Below are 26,731 nucleotides of genomic sequence, written 5' to 3' on the forward strand. Positions count from 1 at the left end.
TTGCAACTCAGCACTCATTAAATATTGCTTGATTGAAAGAATAAATGGATGAGTATATACATTAATAAATTAAAAGGAAGGATCATTCTTTAGGGAGTATGATTTTATTTCCTTCTCATTTATATTCAAATGCTTTTAACAGAAGTTTGAAATTATCTTTCTCTGATTTCATCTCATTAGTTTTGAGTGATCTTAATGCCACTCTAAATACATGTACATATACATATATACATATGTTTCTAATAAGCATGCCTCATAATTATTTCTCTATACATGCATTTGTACATTTTTGATTGTACTAGATATTCATACGAAAATGAAAAATTCTTTCAAAAACTACCAAATTCAAGCATCTGCTTGGATTGTTCAATATTAAAATTTGGGTCTTAACCCATGGCCTAGAACTCTGTATTTACTAGCTTTGACTCAGTCAACTGAACAAGTTCTTGCTGCACATTTTGTGGCTTCTTAGGCCAGCTGCAAATGCCTGTTTGCTTTGATACTGGTCTCTTACAGTTGGTGCCTTCTAAATATCACAAAATTGGTATGGCTAAGGAAAAAATAGCCCAGTCATTTAAAATATATGTACATGAGATCCATTATGATGCTCATTTGGGAATTCTGTCTGCACTTTAGTTAAAGTTAATAGATCTGAGGCTTCCTTATTCCTGGTTCCTAAAATAAATCTGCAAGTCAGATCCACAATCATTAAATGTAATTTAATCAATCTTCAAAAATCATAAAAGCTCTAAAACCAAATTTTAAAAGAATTTGTGGCAAATGTGACCTCAACTGACGTATGAGTATTAGTGTGAGGAGTTGAATATTCATATATTAAAACTATGGACCATATAACAGCTTTTCTTTTGCTCACTGATTTGCAAAGAAGGACCCATTTTGATGAATCTGGAAGCCTGACCATAGATTTGGATTTCTGGGATCATTATGATTGACTTCTTTAAAATCAGATCTGATGTATTTGGATTATACAGACATGGCTTGAAATATATGTATCAAGACAAGCAGATGGTCATAAGAGACCCCAATATGTTGACTGGACATTTGTAGTTTTTATTTCTCTAAAGGTCCAAGGGGAGAATCTGCAGCTAAGATCAACTTTCTAGGAGAATGGGTAGTGTGTAAGAGGTGGGAAAGCTCTCTTTGCTTACAGGCTTGTTTCCAGCTTCACCGAAGGTCATTGTATATAAGCTCAAATTCATCCAAGCCCTGACATCTTCATGTATACTTGGCCTTCATACTCAGATACCTTGGTGTCTAAACCTTGCTCTGTTTAAACCATATGTATTAGGTATTTCTAACACATATTGTAAGAAAATAGAATAGGAGGAAGAAAGAGTCCCCCTCACTAGGGCTCTAAGCTCTAAGCAGCTCCACATTTGGCAGCATAGAGCTGGCCCAGTTTAATCCTGGAAACTAGGAATGAGTGCAGCTGGATCCTTTCACCTCATCTAGAGTGTTCACAGGAGTCCTGATTGAGCATCACAATGGATCAATTGATCAGATTTTTTTTACTTCCTTGTGCTGTTTTTTTCCTTATCAATACTGTCCTATTTAGAGATTTAGAGGGAAGTGACAGTAAATATTCATATCAGTGCCAACATGTGCTCATAGCTGGCTTAGGGACCTAGTTACAAAATGAACCACAAGAACTTCTTTTCAGATGACCTAGTCAAGGATACTAAATACCTAGTAACCATGTGCTTCTCTTTCCACCATGTGATTTTTTTCCCAATAAAACCTGCATATTTACAGAATATATACTGTGACTTGTTAGACCTGTGTGGGCTTAATTATACCAAACCAAGATATTTAGTCCCTTTAGTATTATTCAGTAAATCATAATTAAGTTAATAAATTACAATTGATGAACAAATCTACATAATTATATATGTAAATTTTATTTTAATGAAACTACCATCATATCATATCCATATTTTCAAGCAATTGCTAACTTTTAAAGAGATCAGGTTTGGAATTAATTCTGCTCATATATACTTAAAAAAAACTTTTTAAAAGAAATGCCTACAGTATTATTTTATGAACTACAGAACTCTAGTACCATTACTTCATAGTTATTCTTACTTTTGTAATGGTATTACCAAGTATAATTATCCATGTTGTGATTCAGTCATTAATTTTGATGAAAAATCAAATTTCCTGCTAGGCGAAGAATTTGTCCACACTAAGAATATGCCTAAGAAGATTTTACAGACTTAAGGCATTTTCAAAACTAGATCACTACTGATAATTCCGTAGTAATTTTGTGAATATTCTCCTTATGAACCATCTAAATTCAGTAAGAGACAATTCCTCATTATTGCCAATCAGAGTTTCTCCTGCCACCGCTTTGGGAATTATTGCCATGGAAGACAGAACCAGGAGCCTACCCACCACCTCTGCAACAGAAAGAGGGGTCCTCACTTCTCACTCATTGCAGTCTCCTTCCAGAAACTGTGAGAGCAACATTGCAGCTAGGCCAGGCCTGGACTTACCCATCCTCGTCCTTACCTGCACTTATCTCTGTCAGTCTTAGGTTTTCCAGGCTGTTTTTGCTGATATAAGACACAGCCCATGCTTCGTCCCATTTGAGATTCTTTCCTTCAGATCCTCCTGTGAATCTGTAGATACACATAAAGTCAGGGAAAAGAAGACAGTTCATTTAACTATACATCAAGTATATTTGAATCTTAGATCTAATCCAATTAATCCTAAAGCACTCACATACACTGACATGAAATATATAAGTCCTATCTACAATGACACTGAGAAGTGATTTTAGAGCATTATATTGAGCTCATACACCAACATTTTAACAGTTTCTATGCCAGTCACTGTTCTAAGTGTTTTACACATATTACTATATTTAACATTTAGAATGACACTTTATGGAAGATACCAACATACCCAGATGAGAAAACTAAAGAACAAAGAATCTAAGTAACTTGCTCAACTTATAGCTAATTAAATGGCAGAGCCAGGATTTAAAATTGAGCATTCCAGGTCTAGAACATGCACTTTTAGCCACTATACTATACTCAATTACAATATATATAAAATGTCATTCCAACAAAAACCATAACAAACAACGTAGTAGCCATTTTGCTGCTCAAAAAGTAATTACAGCTCTATATCTTCCACGAAACATGGTAGGTTTGCTTTTTCATTCTCCTTTGTAAGTGTTTGGTATTTCCATGTAGTTCTGGTAAATAAATCTTGTATATCATTTTCAGGCCTGATATTTAATTGCCTGTGAGAGACCCTTTGACACAGAGAGGGAAACATCCAAGATGGTGGATACTCCATCTGTCTGTATTTTTTAGTAATTAATGAGTAACTGTTCCTCTCAATTTGTGAGGAAATATAGTTGAACAAAAATCAAAATTGTATTACTTTAAGGAATACAAATTTAGGGATTGCTTGTTAAAAACAGTAAAATCTAAATAAACTTCATGTTTCTGATATGAGTATACCAAAAAATGTAAACAAAACATGCTAAGCAATAAATTTAATAATTCTAAAACTTTCATCAGAATTAAAAGATGACAAATATTTTCTATCAAATATAATTTTATATTTATTATATAATTTCATGTCTCTGTACGTTGCTAGTAAATGATTTCTTGCTTCTATTACCATCGTTGAAGTAAAAATTAAAGTGTATAATGTCAAAAGACTAAGAACATAAAATAGGTAAATGGTTTATTATCAGAAGACTAGTTCACTTAAAGCACAATAAAATTTTTGGACTGTAATGATTTAAGTTAATCCATCGACAAGTAGGTATTAGCTTCCTGATGTATGCTCATTACTGCTGATCTAGGAATTAGGACAGATAACAGAATTTTTAGAAAAGTAGCCAGATATCCATAAGATTTTTCAAATTATATTTTATAGATAAAGATTGGATATGATGCATCTGAGACTAGAATAACAGTTTCTGGAGCCAAGAAATTTATCACTAATAACTCAAAATGTCATTTTCTTTTGAAATATGTTATCAATTGGTTTTAAGTAATTTTAAAATGCTATGCGTGTTTAATTTTAAAATGTTAGTTCTATATAAATTATAGAACAGATAATTTTTCCACAGTGAACTAAAAAAGGTGGATTTTCCCTCCCAGAAGAACTGTAATTAACAAATGTATATATTTTATCATTAGGAATGAATAATTAGAAATATATCAACTTTCCTTTGGCTACTTAAACACTTATTTCATGGGGAAATATCCATGCAGAGGTTTTAAAAGTACTGTTGAAAAAAGATAAATTTCCTCATAACACAGTTTATGTAAAGTTATATATCTCACCTTCTGAAGGTATCTGTCAACTAATGGTTTTTATGGACAGAGATAATTCAAGTCATGTCACTGGTACAATTCTGGACAACATATTCATCCAAATAAAATAAGGTGAGTTTTTCAAGGAAAACAGTTGGCAAATAAACATGATATCAAGATTTCCAATCTCACAGAAAAAACGATTACTGTGTTTGTTGTACAAATAATACCTCTCCAATTTTCCTACAGCTCTCTTGTCATTTAGAAGCGAAAGCTTTATGTGTTGCTACCAAAGTCATTTCCTTAAATTCTTTTGTAACATTTGCTTTTACAGGAAATGAAATATATTCTACTTTTTACTTTTTTAATGGGAACCATATGGTAACAAGAGTAAAGTTGATGAAGCTAGAATTAGTGGAATTAGAGAGAGAGTAGAGAAGGTAGACCTGAACTAAGTTATAGAAATGTGACTACAGAGCATCTCTTATTAGTAAAAATGTATTTATGTTTAGATAATCATACAATGAAAAGGAAATTATTTATGAACAATTTTTACATTGAAATTTGAGAGAGATGAAATATCTTCCCAAGACCTCGTTTTTGGAAGGTTTTATTTTTATTCTCTTTGTTATTAGTAAGTAGTAAACATCATTTCCCTTTTTGTCCCTTGTCTTCCTCTGATCTAATTTCTTTTTTGTACAAAGTCACTGTAGGGAAGAAGGGGCAGAAAACTATGTTAAAAGGTAAAATGAGGCACATCAAAATATTCAACTGTTTATTGGAGCTTACATGGATTGGAATCTGGCACCATGAAACCAAAGGTGAAGGAGTGTTCCACTAAGAGGAGCTAGAGGCAAGGTTTTTATAGAGAAGTCAGTGAAGCGAAGCAAAGCAAATCAATTCTTTGATTGGTTATAGCTTAAGCAGTTGCCTTATTTGGTAAAGCCTAGTTCGTTGTCTATGACTGGTTGTTCTTGAGTTTCATTTTCTTACATTCTAGTGCATGGACTCTGGCTCAAGTTTTGGTTTGCTTGTGGGCTACCAAGGCATTAGAGCCCCCTCAGTCTAATGGCCTCCTTGTTTAATTATTTTAATAATTGATACTTGAATTGTGAACAGAGCTTGTTTAGGAACAAAAACAGGAGGAAAAAAATAATTTCACTATCCATCCTCTTCCTCAATCTTGAAGAAATATTATTTTGAAAACTGCTGTTTGTACAGTCAGTGTGTTCATCCACTTCACTTGGATTCTCACACAGCTACATTTTTTAAATGTTGTGGGAGTACTTATAAATCAAATATTAGAAAATAAAATTTACCAATGGAACAACCAAAGCATGTTGCTCCCCAACTGTGCTAGCCTTTGGCAGGATAAAGGGAAGGACTCACACTTTTCTGCCCTAGAGGAGTTTTGTAATTCTGGAGAGATAAAACACCCAAATACAATGAATCAGGGAATACAATGTAGCCAACAGCGCATCCTGTGATCCTAGAAGGCTTATTCTCTTCGATCTTTCTGATACAGTTTCAATCTAATATTCAAACAATATACTATATTGATTAAAAAAACTGGCTTTGGCCTCATCCAGACCTGCCTGATGGTCCAGTGGTTAAGATTCTGTGCTCCCAGTGCAGGGGGCCGGGTACGATAGCTGGTCAGGGAACTAGATCCCACATGCATGCCACAACTAAGAATCCACATGCTGTAACTAAAAGATACCGCATGCCCCAACAAAGATGATGCGCACGGCAACAAAGATCCCACGTGCTGCAACTAGACCCAGCACAGCCAAATAAATAAATAAATAAATATTAAAAAAAAAAAAAAAGAACCACCGATACCACTTCCTGGATATATAAACTTGGACAAGTTACTTATCATCCTTAAATTTTATTGCCTCATCTGAAAAATGGAGATAATGATAGTACTAACCACACTGGAGTTTTGAAGAATAAAACAGGATAATTACAAAAATTTTTTAGCTCAGAGCCTCACACATAGTAAATGTTCAAATAATTATTAATTTGTTGTCATAATTAATAATAGGATGACTCTTTCATTTACTGCCAGAATTAAGTCCATTCTAGATAAGCCTGCACTGTGTGTGAGAGGAAATCAATATATGTATATTGGATCACCAGCAATTGCATAATGATTTAGATATCTATGATCAAGTCAACAATAGCTCCTCAAGGAACAATTGTCCATTTTCAGTTTTCTTGTTCTCTCCAGAGATACACTTTCACTTAGCTAATGGTGGCTAACCCATCGGATATACGGTAGCCAGAAAGCCTAGATTTCCTGTTATTTTCATTCTTTTTTTCCTGCCTTCTATAATAGGGACTTGTTTTTAATAAGAAATAAGTCAGTTCAAGATAGTTACAGCCATGTTTACTCTTCTTCTGCTATGCTCATGTTAAATTCTTCATCATGTTCTACCTAGTATTTCTGTGGGATCTAAACTGTGGGCCAGTTATTTTGTGAAGCAACATTTAGTTAGATGTTTATTTGCACAGATTTTTTTTGTATCAGTGAAACAACACATCAGAGATAAAAATGTTAACATGGTAGAAAAAACAGAGATTTTAGTTATTCTGATTATCTGCAAAGTATTTCATCTTTGGATATTTCTGAAAAAAATGATGTGTGACTAACAATTAGCTTTTGAGTTATCAGATATAAAGATTTTTAAAGTTGGCATTACAAATGTGCTCAAGGGACTTCCCTGGTGGTACAGTGGATAAGACTCTGCATTCCCAATGCAGGGGGCCCGGGTTCAATCCCTGGTCAGGGAACTAGATCCCACATGCATGCCACAACTAAGAGTTCACATGCCACAACTAAGGAGGCTGCCTGCCACAATTAAGACCCAGTGCGACCAAATAAATAAATAAACATTAAAAAAAAAGAAATGTGCTTGCAATGGATATCAATGGGCAAAAATGTAGCTGATCCAAGATTCATGGATTAAATTCAAATATTTACTTATTTGCAAAATAATAGCAGTAGTTTCCTTCAATTCAAAGTGCATATGTTTTTTACCTATCCTTCTCAAACTCTTCCAAAATATAGCAGAGGGAGAAACACTCCCAAACTCATTCTATGAGGCCACCATCATGCTGATACCAAAACCAGACAAAGATGCCACAAGAAAAGAAAACTACAGGCCAATATCACTGATGAACACAGATGCAAAAATCCTCAACAAAATACTAGCAAACAGAATCCAACAGCACATTATAAGGATCATACACCATGAGCAACTGGGGTTTATCCCAGGAATGCAAGGATTCTTCAATATACGCAAATCAATCAATGTGATACACCATATTAACAAATTGAAGGAGAAAAATCATATGATCACCTCAAAAGATGCAGAAAAAGCTTTTGAGAAAATTCAACACCCATTTATGATAAAAACCCTCCAGAAAGTAGGCATACAGGGAACTTACCTCAACATCACAAAGGCCATATATGACAAACCCACAGCCAACATCATACTCAATGGTGAAAAACTGAAACTATTTCCACTAAGATCAGTAACAAGACAAGGTTGCCCACTCTCACCACTATTATTCAACATAGTTTTGGAAGTTTTAGCCAAAGCAATCAGAGAAGAAAAAGAAATAAAAGGAATCCAAGTCAGAAAAGAAGAAGTAAAGCTGTCGCTGTCTGCAGATGACATGATACTATACATGGAGAATCCTAAACATGCTACTACAGAAAACTACTAGAGCTAATCAATGAATTTGGTAAAGTAGCAGGATAGAAAATGAATGCACAGAAATCTCTTGCATTCCTATACACTAATGATGAAAAATCCGAAGAGAAATTAAGGAAACACTCTCATTTACCACTGTAACAAAGAGCATAAAATACCTACGAATAAAACTACCTAAGGAGACAAAAGACCTGTATGCAGAAAACTATAAGACACTGATGAAAGAAATTAAAGATGATACAACAGATGGACAGATATACCATGTTCTTGGATTGGAAGAATCAACATTGTGAAAATGACTATACTACCCAAAGCAATCTACAGATTCAATGCAATCCCTATCAAACTACCACTGGCATTTTTCACAGAACTAGAAGAAAAAATTTCACAATTTGTATGGAAACACAAAAGACTCCGAATAGCCAAAGCAATCTTGAGAAAGAAAAACATAGCTGGAGGAATCAGGCTCCCTGACTTCAGACTATACTACAAAGCTACAGTAATCAAGACAGTATGGTACTGGCACAAAAACAGAAATATAGATCAATGGAACAGGATAGAAAGCCCAAAGATAAACCCATGCACAGATGGTCACTGTATTTTTGATAAAGGGTGCAAGAATATACAATGCAGAAAAGACAGCCTCTTCAATAAGTGGTGCTGGGAAAACTGGACAGCTACATGTAAAAGAATGAAATTAGAACACTCCCTAATACCATACACAAAAATAAACTCGAAATGGATTCTTTGGGCTTCCCTGGTGGCACAGTGGTTGAGAATCTGCCTGCCAATGTAGGGGACACGGGTTCGATCCCTGGTCTGGGAAGATCCCACATGCCACGGAGCAACTACGCCCGTGAGCCACAACTACTGAGCCTGCGCATCTGGGGCCTGTGCTCTGCAACAAGAGAGGCTGCGACAATGAGAGGCCCACGCACCACGATGAAGAGTGGCCCCTGCTTGCCGCAACTAGAGAAAGTCCTCGCACAGAAACGAAGACCCAACACAGCCAGACACTGTGTTTTTTTTTAATAAAAAAAAAAAAAAAGAAAAAAAAGAAAAAATGGATTCTTTAATGTAAGGCCAGACACTATAAAACTCTTAGAGGAAAACATAGGCAGAACACTCTATGACATAAATCACAGCAAGATCTTTTTTGACCCACCTCCTAGAGAAATGGAAATAAAAAGAGAAATAAACAAATGGGACCTAACGAAACTTAAAAGCTTTTGCACAGCAAAGGAAGGAAACCATAAACAAGACGAAAAGACAACCCTCAGAATGGGAGAAAATATTTGCAAATGAAGCAACTGATAAAGGATTAATTTCCAAAATATACAAGCAGCTTACACAGCTCAATGTCAAAAAAACAAACAACCCAATCCAAAAAATGGGCAGAAGACCTAAATAGACATTTCTCCAAAGAAGATATACAGATTGCCAACAAACACATGAAAGGATGCTCAACATCACTAATCATTAGAGAAATGCAAATCAAAACTACAATGAGGTATCACCTCACACCAGTCGGAATGGCCATCATCAAAAAATCTACAAACAATAAATGCTGGAGAGGGTGTGGAGAAAAAGGAACCCTCCTGTACTGTTGGTGGGAATGTAAATTGATACAGCCACTATGGAGAACAGTATGGAGGTTCCTCAAAAAACTAAAAATAACACTACCATACCACCCAGCAATCCCACTACTGGGCATATACCCTGAGAAAACCATAATTCAAAAAGAGTCATGTACCACAATGTTCATTGCAGCTCTATTTACAATAGCCAGGACATGGAAAAAACCTAAGTGTCCATTGACAGATGAATGGATAAAGAAGATGTGGCACATATATACAATAGAATATTATTCAGCCATAAAAAGAAATGAAATTGAGTTATTTGTAGTGAGGTGGATGGACCTAGAGACTGTCATACAGAGTGAAGTAAGTCAGAAAGAGAAAAATAAATACCGTATGTTAACACATATATAAGGAATCTAAAAAAGAAAAACAAATGGTCCCGAAGAACCTAAGGGCAGGACAGGAATAAAGACGCAGTCATAGAGAATGGACTTGAGGACACGGGGAGGGGGAAGGGTAAGCTGGGATGAAGTGAGAGAGTGGCATGGACATATATACACTACCTAATGTAAAATAGATAGCTAGTGGGAAGCAGCTGCATAGCACAGGGAGATCAGCTCGGTGCTTTCTGTCCACCTTGAGGGGTGGGATAGGGAGGGTGGGAGGGAGACGCAAGATGGAGGAGATAAGGGGATATATGTATATGTATGGTTGATTCACTTTGCTATACAGCAGAAACTAACACACCATTTTAAAGCAATTATACTCCAATAAAGATGTTAAAAAAAAAGAATGAATATATTCAAAGGAGAATTTATAAAGTAGCCATTACAAAGCAAAGCAATAAATGACAAGTTCCCACAGACAGATGACCTAAAGCAGGCACCTAAGTGGGCAGGGAAACTATTAACTCCCTGCTGTGCGACAAGCAGTCGTTCAAGTGAATTCTTTTTTATCTACTATGAAGAGAGGGAGTTTTCAAGACTGAAGGGATTCTACCAGGGCAGCAGGTGGTAGAACAGATTTTGGTCCACCTCCCCGCCCTCTTCATGGGCACAGACAGAGAAATACATCATTTTCCTATCATAGAGGCAACATGAAAGCAGGAATTTTCTGTATACTGAGAACTTGGATCAGCTTTTATCTATTCCACTCTGAGGCCAGTTCATGATCAAAGAACCATTTCCAACCTCCCTTCTACCTGTCATCTCCAATCAGCAATGGAAGTAGAGCGACCCAAGTGACTGAATATAGAAGCAGAAAATAGAGCCAGAAAAAGATTCTCAGTGGGACAGAAAATCATTTAAGGGGGCTGAGAGTTAATAGGGCAAGAGAAGAGAAAGGAATCTAGAAAAAAAAAGGAGTTTTGCTTACTAAGAAGGTATAGTCAAGTAGGTTTGAAGGTAGAGAATTAATGTCCTAAGTTTTATGGAGAAAAGGAGCCTGGTGGGGATGTGGGTGCGGGACTGTTTTATGGTGTAAGAAACTGTTCCCACATCTCCAACACTCTGTGGACTTTATGGATAATATTTTCCCATTTGAACCCAACATAAAGGAATTTTTTTCCTTTCCCATTCCAAAAGAAACCAAAAAAAAAAGTACATATGTTTTTTGTATATTAACAGATGTTTTTAGATTCACAGAATTTTAGAGCTGGCCTATAAGGAACTTTAATAGCAATCTAATTTAACCCCTTCATTTTGCAATAAAATAGGTAAACTCAAGAGATTTATGAGAGATGCCCAAGGTCACACAACCAGTTTGAGGCAGAGCCTGAATTGTAATCTAGATCACCTGATCTCCAATTCTGTGATACTCAAAATAAGAGGACAAAGATGGATGCTCCGAATGTTTCAGAAAGGCCAATGATTCCAAGACAGTTTTGTAGTTCTCAGTCATCAATCTCACTTATTGCCAAACTTTTCAGGGGAGCTGGTATTATAGAAGCAGCATTTATACTCAGAAATGCCAACTGTAACCACAATTGCTTTATGGAAGGAATGGAAACAGAGAGCACTCCCTACATTATGCAGCCATTATCTAAGATTATTCATTATACTTGCAGGGTTACCAGAACATTTCATGGGTTACCAGAAAAGCCTGAGATTTAAGTAATTTAAGTTTTCTGTTAATTATATTATTCATCATCTTTTCCTCTTGAAATATTTACCTGAAAGAGTCAAAGCTGTCAATATGAGAGGCATTACCTAATTAGAACGTGATCACTCAGACAACCAGAAACTATAAGTTTTCTCTGTGTTCACTAGTCGTGAGCTGAAAATGGTCCACTTTTTATATCCATTATTTTAGAAAGTCAAAATTCAAGTATTTGCTTTTTTTGATGCAAAATATTTATTATTATTCTTTCTGAGGATCTATTTTGGGTTCATATATGGCTTTATAAAGAATACATATTAGAAATTCTCATTTTTAATTAATTTGATAGTTAAAATATAAGTTTTCATCAGCCAAGTACAGTGCTTTTCTAATCCTCATCAAGCAACAAAATACTCCATTAATGTAAATACAACTGTCAAAATACCATTAATTTAAAAGCAAGTATTTTTCTGCCCTGTAGTGTTTGTGGAGGAAGAGTCTGATACCTAGAATACTCATCTCTCAAAATTCTTCATATCGGCCAGCCCTTCTGCACTGAATATAGACATAGACACACAGATACATACAGAGGCTTGCTTTTTCCTACAATTGTTAGCCTACTTCTTTCAAATTATCTTGAAAAACTATTCCCTGATATTAAAGCAGGAAAGGGAATAGAAGGAATAAATGAAAACTGATCTATAGTGGAGTGGTCAAACTTAATGTTAAATGGTAAGAGAGAAATGAGAAATGGCCCCAGTTGAGCAGAATGAACAAAACAGAGAGAGGCTGCAGCTCAGAAAGAAATCATAGATTATTTGTATCTCAGAAAAAAGCCCACTCAAGAACTCAAGGCATCCCACTAGCACAATTCAGGACAGATGATCGTCAATCCTCTTCCATGTATCAATTGTTAGGAAACCTTCTTTCTTTCTTTCTTTATTATTATTATTTTTTTAAACATCTTTATTGGAGTATAATTGCTTTACAATGGTGTGTTAGTTTCTGCTTTATGACAAGGTGAATCAGTTATACATATACATATGTCCCCATATCTCTTCCCTCTTGCGTCTCCCTCCCTCCCACCCTTCCTATCCCAAAATCTTTATTTCGAATGTTTATCAACCTTTATTATAAGGAAATATGTTATTATTAACCTAACTCACATGAATTTATTATATTTTCTCCTTTTTGGGCATTAAATGAAAATCTAATCACATTATTCATGTGGTAACAGATAACTTAAAAATCTTCCTATATTTAACTTGCTTAGAGTAAAGAAAACTTTATTAATCCTTATTTATCTCAAACTCACTAAATACAAACATCTTTGTGGAGGATGCTTTTTATTTATTATAACTAAGCAAATTTTACTACAGCTCATGAGAGCCAATGGTGTTTTTATCCGAAAGTATTAAAATGCTAAGCCTTCCAATAAATCAAATATTTAGATAAGAGCCTAGTTTATGGCTGGAAATAATTGGAGGCCTTTATCTGGGTTCATTCATTCACTGCTTTACATAAAAAATGTTTACTGAGGGTCTACTATACACAGAACACTGGAAAAATACAGAGGTTGAAAATATAAATAAGAAATGTTTCTTTGTATAGTAAGCTAACAAAGTAAGAAAATAATTAAAATATATACACAAAGAAGGGGCCAGAGGTGATTACTAAAGGGAAAGTAATCCTCCTTGAGATGACCAAGGAATATTTTAAATATAGTGGAAGGTTAGAATTTCAAAAAGTGAAAGTGAAGCTTCCAGTAATATTATGAAAAACATGCATAAATTTAAACATATAGACAGAAATGATTAAAGTTTATATAGAAAATAACAGGGGACACAGGTTATAAGAAAAAGAAAGTCTGTTTGATTTCTATAAAACAGTAAAGGGTTTTCATTGACTATGATCTGTCTAAATGTGATTTTTTTTGTTCAGTTAGTTCAGTCTTGATGAATTTTTCAATACAAATACTCAGATCTTTCTTCAATTCTTGAAAAATTTCAAGCATTATATCTGAATATTTTCTTTCCTCAGTTTTCTATAATTACTCCTCCTGAAAATCCTCTTAAATAAAATTGAAGCTTCTCAATCTGTTCTTCATCTTTCAACTCAATACTTATCATCTCTTTATTTCTCTCTGATATGTTCTGTGGTACGTCTTCATTTCTAAATTCTAGTAATTATTTTCTCTTCATGATTGTTACTAGTCTGCTATTTATTTCCTACACTGATTTTTTTCAGAATTTATTTTCATTTTCAAGCTTGCTAAGAAGAAAAGATTGTGTGTGCTTTGTCTCATGACTAGAACTTCTCCTTGACGTTTAAAATAAATTGTAACTTTGCTCTAGAGTGCTATACTGCTCCTAGTCGGTCATTTCAAAAGTTATAAAAGTCATCTGGTTTGTCAAGTCATTATGGATTATTGCCTTGTCTTCTGATGTGTCACCAAATATCTTCCACAGTAGTCTCCTTCATATATGGATGAGCTATGTTCTTTGTTTTAATTTATGAAAAACAAAGCAACACATAATAAGCTGATTATATTAAGTTATTCAGCATATCCTTATCATGTTGAGGCTCATGTGTTTTTTTTGGTCTCTTAACCATTTTTTAAGAGGCTCACATTTTAATAGACATTATGCCCATATGTCTTTATTAAGCTTATACAGAAAATCAAATTGGAAAAGAAAAAAAAATCCAGACATCTTAACAAAGATCCTTAATTTTCCAAAAGTATTTTAAAATTATATAATAGACACTGAACTTACAAGCAGAGTTAAAAGAAAATGACATTCTAGAAAACTTGCTTCAGTACAATCATATTCAGTGACTCATACTGTTGTGCCTTCTAACCTCTGCTCTTAAAAACAAGCCCTTAGAAGGTCATTGCAACCTTAAATGATGTTGATTTTCTTCAGATCATGCTGTAACTTGACAGGAGTCATAAAAAGGCCACACTGTAAATGATATATCTTGGTTACTAATGTCCTTTTCTGCTGGCATTCAGACAGCTCTTGTCACAGCTCTTAGAACAGATAATGCTTTCTTACCCTTAAAGGATAATCTGAAAACGCTATCTGGAGTGTTATCAAATTCCCAGAAATGTTTTTCTGTAGGTTGGTCATGTCTTGAAAGGAGAAAAAAACTATAGAAAGCCTTCTTTTATGCTCTTTTGGTAATGCAATGTATATATACACACGTATAAAAGTTAAGAAATTTTAATCTCATAACACTATTTTTTTGGTTGAGGAGTTTTTCTTTGTTCGCTTATTTTTACTTATGTAATTTAAACTAATGTAAGTGCACCAGGAGATGTGGTTCTGGTTATCTTCTTGAAAATTAAGATATAGCTCAAAAAACAGGCAGGGAGGGAGGAAGGTTAAGATTTCTCTCTAATCCATGTAATGCATTTAAAAACACTCACATACATATTTATGTGTTGGGTTAATCATCTGTGCTTATTCTTGGTGTATATTGAACTAATTATTCATAGATTTTAACATTTATACCTTCAAACTTTAACAAGCAAAATGGTCGGAAAGAACAATAATTAATTTTTAAATAAATGATTTTTAAAAATTTCTTATTACAAAAAGTCCTTATTTCCTAAGTTGACAGAACACATCTTTGAGAAATTTTTCATAATATCAAAGGTGAGAGTTTATGTTATTCAACACTGCAAGTTTTTATAATATCTTTAGCCTTAAGAGTATAAAATCTTTTATGATAGTGATATTCATTTTGTATACACAGAACAGAGCTAGGTAGAATTGGTGCTAAATAAACGTTGTTTGATGAACTGAATAAGGGAAATAAGCTTCCCGTTTACTCCATTATTCAAGGAGTAAATTAAAGGTGTTTCGCACTAATACGATATTTTTTAAAAAGGCAAAAGAACACATCTGTATCATTTTAAGAGGGAGTTAAGAAAACAGTAATAAAATTAATTGCCATTGAACAGATACAAGCTGAGCTTTTCAGAAGGAATAATTCATAGAAATCTTACAGACATTTTAAAAGTACATGCTACAAAACTGCATGTCATAGGATTATAAAAAAGTAATATCAACATTTTATAGACAAATGAGTCTACAAGGAACTTTAGATACCTTCTAGCCCTGTTTCAAGCACCTGGAAGATCTATCTTTAATTTGAACTGGCACATAAATTGAACATTGCTGAGAGGTCAAATTACACTTTGGTGAAGACAGAAGGAGTGATGAATAATAATAATGACTGCACTTTACATTTATATAGCAATATATGCCATTTAATCTCCTTTTATATCCATAGCTCTAGAGTAGAGTGCAAAGATTTCATAATATCAAAATTATGATCCAGCTTTATCTTCCATACACTTACACCATGCATCTTACACACTTTCCATACTGAGTATATTTTTTCCTGGAAATGTCAGGAATTCTCAATACTCAGATTAGTGCATGACTCAAAAATCAGATGTACAGTTGTAGACAGTATCATCTCTGTAACTAAAGATCATTTATCAATATAAGCAGTGATCTTCAGATCGAATAGACACTTCTGTATTGATTTTTATAATGATGGAAAACCAAAGCAAAGGCCAATCAAAATTTCACGTCAAATGTATTTCCTAATGTAGCCCAAGAGTATATATGATAATATAAAGATAATATTTTGAGGTCCTTCTCTGAATCTAGAAACATAACAGCAACTATGCTAACGCCTCTTTGCTTCTGCCATTGTCAATATTCAAGCAATGTCTGCACAGTTACTGCTCTGGATGCTGTGGTAAAAATTCCAGGAAAGAAAAGGATGGGAGTTGGAAAAAATGACCTTTGTACAGTACTCTCCAATGTTAAAATTTGTATGATTCCAGTCATTTTACTTTGCTAATAGGTAGAAAACCATTCCATTTTCTTCACCATGGATAACGTTTCATGATCACAAAGCATCTACTATTTTGTTTTCACTAGACTTTTCTGAATATCGTAAAGCTCCTGGATACAAGTTTATTACACAAATTCTAAGCCTTCATGAAATTATTTCCAATATTGTTATTACTAATAACTACATTGTCTTTTAAAATTATATTTTTATAAAATATTTTCTTCATCAATTTCCAGGATATTCGATAATCTGGAACAATGTTGTTTAAGAAAATTTTGGTGAAAACAGAAAGAAGTTCTAAAATAATAAAAGCACCAGGGAGTCTTGGGGTCACAGGTGGGAGGATCTCACCATGAAAAACACCCAGTCAAGGAAGCCTTTTTGTCTCCACAGGCCAGAGACTCTCCTCCCCTAATAGGAGACATCAAGGTAGGCCGGTGGCACAGACACTAGCAGCCTCTTCATTACTCTGGATCTAAGTCTCCATCCCCGCTCCTTTCCCCCAGGCAATGCCAGCGGAGAACAGTGGGAGCCACAATAGCACTGCATAAATAAACCAGCAGGCCAAAATAATACTTCAAATGTCTGAAAATTAAATTGTAATTGGAACCACAATCTACAAAAGAAGTCCAGGACCACGTGCTAAATCCAACCAGGGTAACTTCTCGCTAAAATAAAAGAGGTAATGTTGACCCAGAGCCTCCTAACATAAAAGACGAAATGTTAAGATTAAAAATCACTTATACCAAAGTCGAGACAATCACGACTTTAGTGAGGAAAGACAATCAACTGACACAACACCAAGATGAACCAGCTGTTGGAATTATCTGCCGAAGATTTTAAAGCAGCTGCCATAAAATGTTTCAACAATAAATTACAAATTCTCTTTAAATAACTGAAAATTTTAAAACATCTTAGCAAAGAAGCAGAAATTATTTAAAAAATGAACCAAATGAAAATTATAGAACAGAGAAATATAATAAGTGAAATTTTAAAAACTTGTTGAATGGACTTAGTGGGTGAAGATGACAGGATAGAATCAGTGAACTTGAGAACAGATCCAGTTTGGCAGTTTTTTACAAAGTTAAACATACACTTACCATATGACTGAGCAAGCCCACTCCTTGGTATTTATCCTAAAAAATGGAAGTTTATGTGCGACAGTAAAACATGTACACAAATGTTCACAGCAGCTTTCTTTGTGATAGCCAAAAGATAGAAATAACTAAAATGTCCTTCAACAGGTTAATGGATAAACAGATTATGGCACATCCATACAATGGGATACTATTAGAAGTAAAAAGGCAAACTGTTGATAAAAGCAAATGTCTTGAATGAATTTCAAAGACATTATGCTGAATGATTACATGTCTCAAGATTACCTACTGTGTGATTCCATTTATTCAACAGTCTTAAAAATACAAAACCATAGTCATGGAAAACAGATCAGTGGTTAATCAGGGGGTATGGGTGGGGGTGATGGGATCACTAAGAAAGGATAGCCTAAGGAGACCTTTGAGTTATGGAGCAGCTTTGCATCTTCATTGTGGTGGTGACTATCCAAATGTATACATGTATTAAAATGCCTACAACTGTGCGACAAGAGAAAAGCATCAATTTTGACGCATGGTAGTTACAAAATATAAAATATAAAGTATTGATAGAATACAATAAAAGAATAAAAAACAAAGAAACTATTATCACAAAAGTCAGAATAGTAATTACTTCTGGGAAAGTATGGGAATGCGATCAGTATGGAGCCCAAAGGAGCTCCTGAGATCCTGATAACATTCTGCTTCTTAACCTGGGCATTTGGCATGTTTTAAATTTTTGACTTACAGTCATCCTTTGGTTTCCACATAAGACTGGTTGTGGGAACACTCCCCCTGCCCCAGATACCAAAATCAGAGGAAGCTCAAGTCCCTGATATAAAATGGCATATGTAGAACAGTCGACCCTCCACATCCATGGGAAAGGAGTGCAGACTGTATGTATACAGCAACAATTTTGGATGATATTTGGAGACAAGTAGTAAGATTGAAGATGCATATATCCTATGCCTCAATCATTTCATATATTCTTTTAAATAAATTTTCATGCATTTCTCCAAGGAACTATACATTGCAGCGTTTTTTGGTGAAGAAAATATGTAAACATGACCTGTCCATAAAAAAGAAAATTGATTAATTAAAGGGTGGTTTATTTATATGATAAAATAGTATATACATACCATTGAAAATAAATAAGCATGTCATATGTATCAACATGAATATATCTCAAAAACCTAATACAAGCAATTAAAGTAGGTTGTGAGATGATGCATACCATCTATTATTATTACTCAAAAATTAACTGAGTATATAAGACATACACAAAAATAATAAATATCAAATACTTGATTGTGCTTATCTCTTGGGGAAGAAGAAAAATAAAATGCAGACGGGAATAGAGGAGATTATAACTTCATCTGTAATGTTTTGTTTAAAAGAAGAAAATAACTGAATCAAATATGGCAACATTTGATAAAGCTAGCTGGCGTGTGTAAAGGTATTGATTATAGTATTATTGTCTATATCTTTGAAAAATTTCATAACTTAATGGCATGTTGATTATATTTCCATGTGCAGAAATTGATTTTTCTTAAGTGTGCGCTGCTTCAGTCATTTATGTTACTTTCCTGGCCTCTGTGTGCATTTGGATTTGTAATCTCTGCATTTGGTTGTGAGGCTAAAACCATCTCTTAGGCCTCTGACAACTGACAACCTTTATAAACACCTGGCGCTTGGCCCTTGACCCCTTTTGCTTCTTTTTTTAGCACACTGTGTTTACCACCACCATGGTCACCAACACTGCTCCTGTTCTATCACCCCTATGACCTACAGTTCTGGTCATCCATACGCTGGACAGAGCAACTCTTTTCTTTGGGGCTGCTTTACCTGAGATACTGCTTCTCTACTCCTCTTCAAGTCCCTGAGAAGGAGACTAGGAATGCCATTACTAGAGCAGGTTAAGGAGGTAAACAGTCTCGTCCCTTGTTGCTCTAAATGTTGTCCTACAGATTAGAAAGCTCCATCTCTAGGTGGAGGAAGCTGGAGTTGTTTCTCACATTTGTGCAAGTGAGGCTGTTCCTGCCGAACACTGGAAGCCCTACAGGCTCCCCGTCCATCAAACTATTATTTTTCTCCAGCTGTACCTGGGAAATCTTATCATGATATGCAAAGCTTGATTTTTCTAAAATCATTTCTAAAAAAAAAAATCAAATCAAAGCAAATTTCTGCTCTGTGGAAAGGAGGTTGGATCTTTACCAAACTGCTAGGATTCTGTCGACATATCCACGTCTGCAGCATCCCTCTTTTTAACATTTATGAAAAACACAAATATATAAAATCTCTACCACTGAAGGGCTCAAGGTAAAGTAATTGGCTGTTTAAACAAAGTGAATCATACTTCTTGGCTTATGAATCTGAAATGATCAGTTTTTTAAATTACCCTTCACATTGTACAAAGTTGGTAGATTTAATGAGTTCATCAATATGACGTTCACTTAAGTTCACTATTATTAAAACAACTAACTAATAGGTCCTAAGATTTAGTTATTAGAGTATCAATGTATGTTGGTAAAATGGGAATCTATTTCACTTATGCCAGAAACACTTATGAAAATGTGTTTGAAAGATATTTCAGAGTTTGGATGAAGTTAATTAGCATCTAAGAACCACTTAAGGAAATACTTCCTTACAAGAGGCTACTTCTGTATGACAGCTGGAAGAGATTTATAACATGGAAAGATTGTGCCTGACTTTTACCTCATCAAGCCTAAAAGAAATAGACTTCTTTTTCCAAAAAGGGAGATGGTTTGCCACTTAAAAACACTTTTTTTTTACACTCCTTTGATAAAAACTATTTTGTTTCTAAGGTATTTCTAAATAGAGCACGCAAATGCTAATAATTTCTCTAGTAAAATATAAACTGTGTACTCAGTAAAATATAAAATTCTGGGGGAAAAGGGGGATTTGCTTTTTGCTTGTCATGTACTTATATGCCTTTATGTGTTCATTATATGGTTCTTCTATGTTGTATAGATATGTGTGTGTGTGTGTGTAAAGCCTTCGTGTTATCACGTTACTGTTACTGACTGAAGGAAATGTGATTTGTGCTAGATGCATAAAGAACCTTTAATAAGACTTAAGGAAAAATTTTTTCTCAATGAGTATGATTAAAAAAAATACTTTACATGTGCCTGTGGGATTTGTGGTATAGAAAGCCTCTTCCACACACATTAGCTCAAAGAACATTATTATCCTGATGGAACAATGTCTAATAATGCAAACTGATTTGGAGCCAGGGAGACTTGCCTTCCAATCTCTTCCTCTATTATGCTAGTTCTGTGGCCTCAAAGGACTCACAAAACTTCTGTTTGTTTTTTGTTTGTTTGTTTGTGTGTTTTGTTTTTTAATCATTACTTGAGGACAAGGAAACTTGCAAGATGGCTATAATAATTAAAGGCAATGATCCTAAGTTTCTTGTATAATGGCTAGAGTAGTACCTAGCATATATTAATAATTAATATTTAACAGTGCATTGCTATATAATTTATAAAAAATGTTTACCCTTTTAAAGTGTACAATCAATGGTTTTGAGTTGTGCATTCAGCACCATAATCTAATTTTAGAATGAGCCTCTAACCATTAGCAGTAACTCTCAATTCCCCCACACTACACTCAAGCCGTAGGTAACCATTAATCTACCATCTGTTTATATAGATCTGCCTATTCTGGATGTTTCATATAAATGGAATTATGAAATGATTGGCATAGCATGTTTTTGAGGTTCACCCAAGTTTTATACATCAGTACTTTGTTCCATTTTATTGACAACTACTATTTCATTGTATGGATATTCTACATTTTGTAATCAGTTTATCAGTTGAAGGACATTTGAGTTGTTTCTACTTTTTGGTTATTATGAACAACGTTGATATGAACATTCATATAGAAACACTTTGTGTTGTGTGTGTACATATCTTTCATTTCTTTGAAGCTCTTTCTTTCTTTAAGAGTGGAGTTGCTGAGTAAAATGACAACTCTATATTAACATTTTGAGGAACTGCCAAATTGTTTTCCAAAGTATTTGCACCATCATACATTCTGAGTGGCAATGTATGAGAGTTCCAATTTCTACACATCCTTACCAACTCATTATTTTCTACCTTTTTTATTATACTCTTTCTAGTTTCTTTTATTATGGTCATCTGGGTTTTTTATTATTATTATAATTATTCTAGTGAGTGTGAAGTAATTTTGAGTTTTATTTCCGTAATTATGGTGAACATCCTTTCACATGCTTATTTCCAGTTTGAATTTCTTTTTTGGAGAGTTGCCTATACAAAGTCTTTGACCATGTTTTAATTGGATTATTTGCCTTTCTATTATTGAGTTCTAAGAATTCTTTATGTATGATTGATAAAAGTCCCTTGTCATATATGATTAGAACCCAATGGCCATAGGTCTCAGAATGCACCAAAAAAAGTACATTGACTGAAGTCATCTTTAGGTGCACAATTTGAAGTGACAAATACAAAACCCATGCTTGCAACAATTGAAATAAACCTATTTTGTTCAGAGAAGTAAAGGGGGCATGAATACACCAAGACTCACACTGACAAAACTAAATGAAATAAGAAAACTAACTTAGCAATAGAGAAAAGAACCTCTGAGTTTTGAAAACAGCTAGTTGGGAACATTGCTAGAGCCTCTTCCTCAACATACTCACTTACACAGGAAATGCGGAGATAATTGGTTCAGGAAAACCAATTCATGCAATGATAAATAAAAACTAATTAGCAGAACGATTATATAAAGATACTTAGAATTACATAATAAATTTCAGTCATTCTATTTATTGAAATCTTTCACAAGAACACTTTAGTTATGTGATAGGTAATAATTTTGACAAAAGAGTAAGAGCTGAAAATAATGCAACTGACAAAGGGTTAATTTCCAAAATATACAAACAGTTCATATAACACAATATCAAAAAACAAACAACCCAATCAAGAAATGGGCAGAAGACCTAAATAGAAATTTGTCCAAAGAAGACATACAGATGACCAACAGGCACATGAAAAGATACTCAACATCACTAATTATTAGAGAAATGCAAATCAAAACCACAATGAGGTATCACCTCACACCAGTCAGGATGGCTATCATCAAAAAGCCTACAAGTAATAAATGCTGGAGAGGGTGTGGAGAAAAGGGAACCCTCCTGCACTGTTGGTGGGAATGTAAGTTGGTGTAGCCACTATGGAGAACAGTATGGAGGTTCCTTAAAAAACTGAAAATAGAGCTACCATATGATCCAGCAAATCCACTCCTGGGCATATAACCAGAAAAGACGAAAACTCTAATTCGAAAAGATAGATGCACCTCAATGTTTACAATAGCCAAGACATGGAAACAATCCAAGTGCCCATCAACAGATGATTGGCTTAAGAAGATGTGGTGTATAGATACAATGGAATATTACTCAGCCATAAAAAGAATGAAATATTGCCATTTGTAACAACACAAAAGGACGTAGAGAATATCATAGTAAGTGAATTGAGTCAGACAGAGAAAGACAAATATTATATGATATCACTTATATGTGGAATCTAAAAAATAATACAAATGAATTTGCTTACAAAACAGAGGCAGATTCGCAGACATGGAAAACAAACCTATGGTTATCAAAGGGGAAAGGGAGGGAAGGCAGGGATAAATTAGGAATGTGGGATTAACAGATACACACTACTATATATAAAATAGATAAGCAACAAGGATTTACTGTATAGCACAGAGAACTATATTCAATATCTCATAATAACCTGTAATGGAAAATAATCTGAAAAAATATATATATATAACTGAGTCACTTTGTTGTACACCTGAAACCAAAAAAAAAATATCTGGCAAGAAGAAGAAGAGGAAAAAAAAGAGTAATAGCTGAAGCTGAACATGCTCATACCTTATAATTGAGAAATTTTATTTGTAAGAATATACCCAACAGAAATGTGAACATGTTTACCAAAATTCATGTGTGTGTGTGTATATATATATATATATATATATATATACACATATATATATGTATACACACACATATATTTCAGAATGTTTATGGCTTCACAATTTTCAATGCCTAAAAATGGAGAAAAACCACATGCCCTTCAACAGTAGAAGAGATAAGTAAATTATGGTATATATACATATACTATACAGCAATGAGAATGAATAATATTCAGAAAGAGACACTAATATGTATAAACCTGATAAATAGAATGTTGAGTTATATAATCCTGATTTTAAAAATACATAATAAATAATTCCATTTATTGAATTTCAAAAGCAGGCAAGATTAATCTACATTAATCTTGGGAAGGTGTGACCCAAGGACTGTATATCCATCCCACCTGCCCATGAAATACGAAGGATACACACAAACTGAACTAGTGGCAGCATTGTTACCATCAGCACTTTTTGAGAAGATTAAAAATGTTGATTGGACTTACTATTATCCTTGTTCCACTATAGAACTGGAACTAAAACAAATCTTATTCATAACTAATAAGATTCACCTAAAAATGATGCAGAAATGCATGGAAAATTCAGAGGATACATATTTTTATTATCTTCTTAAGTGTAAAGATGTCAAAGACTGGAAGGGAACTAGAGTAATTGGCTGATTGATTTATTTGTAGTAAAGAGGAATCAAACACTTGAAGCTGACACTGACATGTTGCTTGGGATGAAGATCCCAAACAGTCAAAACAATCTTGAGAAAAAAGAACAAAGCTGGTGATATGCTTCCTGATCTCAAATTATTACACAAAGCTGCAGTAATCAAAAGAGTATGGTATTGGCACAAAAACAGACACAGATTAATGGAACAGAATTGAGAGCCCAGAAATAAACCCACACATATATGGACAATTAATTTACAACAAAGGAGCAAAATACATGTAATGGAGGAAGAATAGTCTCTTCAATAAATAGTGTTGAGAAAACTGGGCAGCCACACACAAAAGAATGAAACTAGACCACTATCTTTCACCATACACAAAAACTAACTTATTAAAAACTTGAATGTAAGACCTGAAACTATAACATTTCTAGAAGAAAACAGAGGCAGTAACTCATTGCTGTCAGTCTTTTAGCGATGTTTTTGTGAATTTGACTCAAAGACAAGGGAAACAAAAGCAAAAATGAAGAAATGGGATTACACCAAGCTAAAAAGCTTCTGCATACAGAAGGAAATCATCATCAAGATAGAGTTTTTTAAAGATCAACATGTGTGAAAGAAATGGGGAGGAAGAGTATTGAATAAAAGATCTGAAAATCCTCAGCCTACTTGGTAAAGATACCTGGAGTGGATATCACCCATTAGAGTCGTCTTGTATCAGGATGGTATGGTCTGGACTTTATACCTCACCTTGCTCAGTAACAGGATTCAGGCTGCCTTGTAAGGGTTGACTTCAGGCAGTGCAGTTCTCTACAGCTAAGACAGATTCTGAAGAGCTTCTGACTGCTGACTGCATTTTCTACAATTGGGCAGCAAGACCCATGTCTGCATATCACGTACCCAAGCCCATATAAATCTGCTCTAGTAAATCCAACATATCTGGCACAGCAGCTATGATTGGAAGTACCACTTGTTTGAGGGTTCAGTAGTCTACTGACAATCATCCTTCAGGAACTATCTGGTTTTGGCAGGGACCAGAATGGTAAGTGAAACAGAACTGTAATGAGAATCACCAATCTGGCATGTTTTATATTTTTAATAATTTCACTAATCTCTGTCATCACAACCCTACCCTCCCTTAAACCCTACCCAGCACACACATGGGATGCAGTGTTATTTGATTTACTAACACTGTGGGGTACTGTGGGATAGTTTCAAAGACTTGCACTCAGCCTTCCTCTGTATGAAAGCTCTTACCTCACAGACCAAGGATCCCATGAGGAAGCTGCATCAAGTTTTAAGCACCTAGATCCAAATTATGAATACAGACCAGGAAAATGATCACCTGGTTGGTCTGCAGACCCAGTAGACCACTGTATGGACAACTTTGGCCAGGAATCCAATCATTACTTGGCCCGACATATGTTCACACTCTAACAGGAGTACAATGGTCTCTAGGTAACAACATCAACTCAGAATTTTTATTCAGAGGTCCTCAGAAGGTCTGGGTGTTCCCCTTTTCTCAGTGCACTGTAGCCCAAGTAAATGGTCATAGACCTCTTTGGGGTAAGAACTGGGGTAATCATTACCATATATAATCAACATAGTTTTCCAGACCAGCTCTTCTGTTAAGTAGATTCCAAGTCTAAACTTTAGCCCACATTCAGAAATTGACAAGGGATCCATGAACTTTTTTTGAGACATTTGCCTTCAGATTCCTTGTTATACATCCTGGATGTACCCTTCTTGTACAAGGTAAGTAACATTCTGCTTTTGTCTATCCAGTTTTCTTTTTCTCATGGGAATACTATGTTCTAGGATCCTTCTGCATAACTCTATGCAGTTCAGATCCCCTTGACTGAAACTATGACCTGTCCAGTTATACTAATTGTCTCTCCTAGCTTCTGGAACTTAGATTCTGCCACTTGTCCTCTACTGTTTTAGTGTCATCATCCCTATGCAATCAATGAACTAAGTTCTGTAACAGCCTCTTCTACCATTACCTAGGACCTGCAGAGGAAAAGCCATCACCAATTTTTTAGTGATGCTGGGGCTCTCTCACCATCCATTCCTTATTTGTTTGGTAAATGGTGTATACTTCGGGATCTACCATAGAACAGAGTCATCTGGAGACTTTCCTGACTTCAAGCTGCTCACTTCTCTGAACCATATAGTCTCTACCTTTATCATTGGCCACAGTAATTCTGACTTTTCAACTTCTCTCAACATGGACACTTTTCCTTATTTCTAGGAACTATTCTAGTAGTGAGTTTGCATTAAAACATACTCTCTTTTTTAAAATAAATTTCTTTATTTTATTTATTTATTTTTGGCTGCTTTGGGTCTTTGTTGCGGTGCGTGTGCTTCTCATTGTGGTGGCTTCTTTTGTTGCGGGGCACGGGCTCTAGGCGCACAGGCTTCAGTAGTTGTGGCACAC

General features: G+C 34.7%; 1 long non-coding RNA gene across 10 annotated transcripts in view; it reads right to left on the reverse strand.

Annotated features, from left to right (window-relative positions):
- Positions 1-26,731, reverse strand: part of LOC133102340 (uncharacterized) — a 730,306-nt gene that overhangs the window by 137,091 nt on the left and 566,484 nt on the right. For all 10 annotated transcript variants that reach the window (XR_009702914.1, XR_009702915.1, XR_009702905.1 and 7 more), the window contains one exon: positions 2,530-2,639. This is a non-coding gene — a long non-coding RNA (uncharacterized LOC133102340). The remainder of the gene's footprint in view (positions 1-2,529; positions 2,640-26,731) is intronic.

The sequence above is a fragment of the Eubalaena glacialis genome, chromosome 12, assembly GCF_028564815.1.
Source record: "Eubalaena glacialis isolate mEubGla1 chromosome 12, mEubGla1.1.hap2.+ XY, whole genome shotgun sequence".
Taxonomy (NCBI): domain Eukaryota; kingdom Metazoa; phylum Chordata; class Mammalia; order Artiodactyla; family Balaenidae; genus Eubalaena; species Eubalaena glacialis.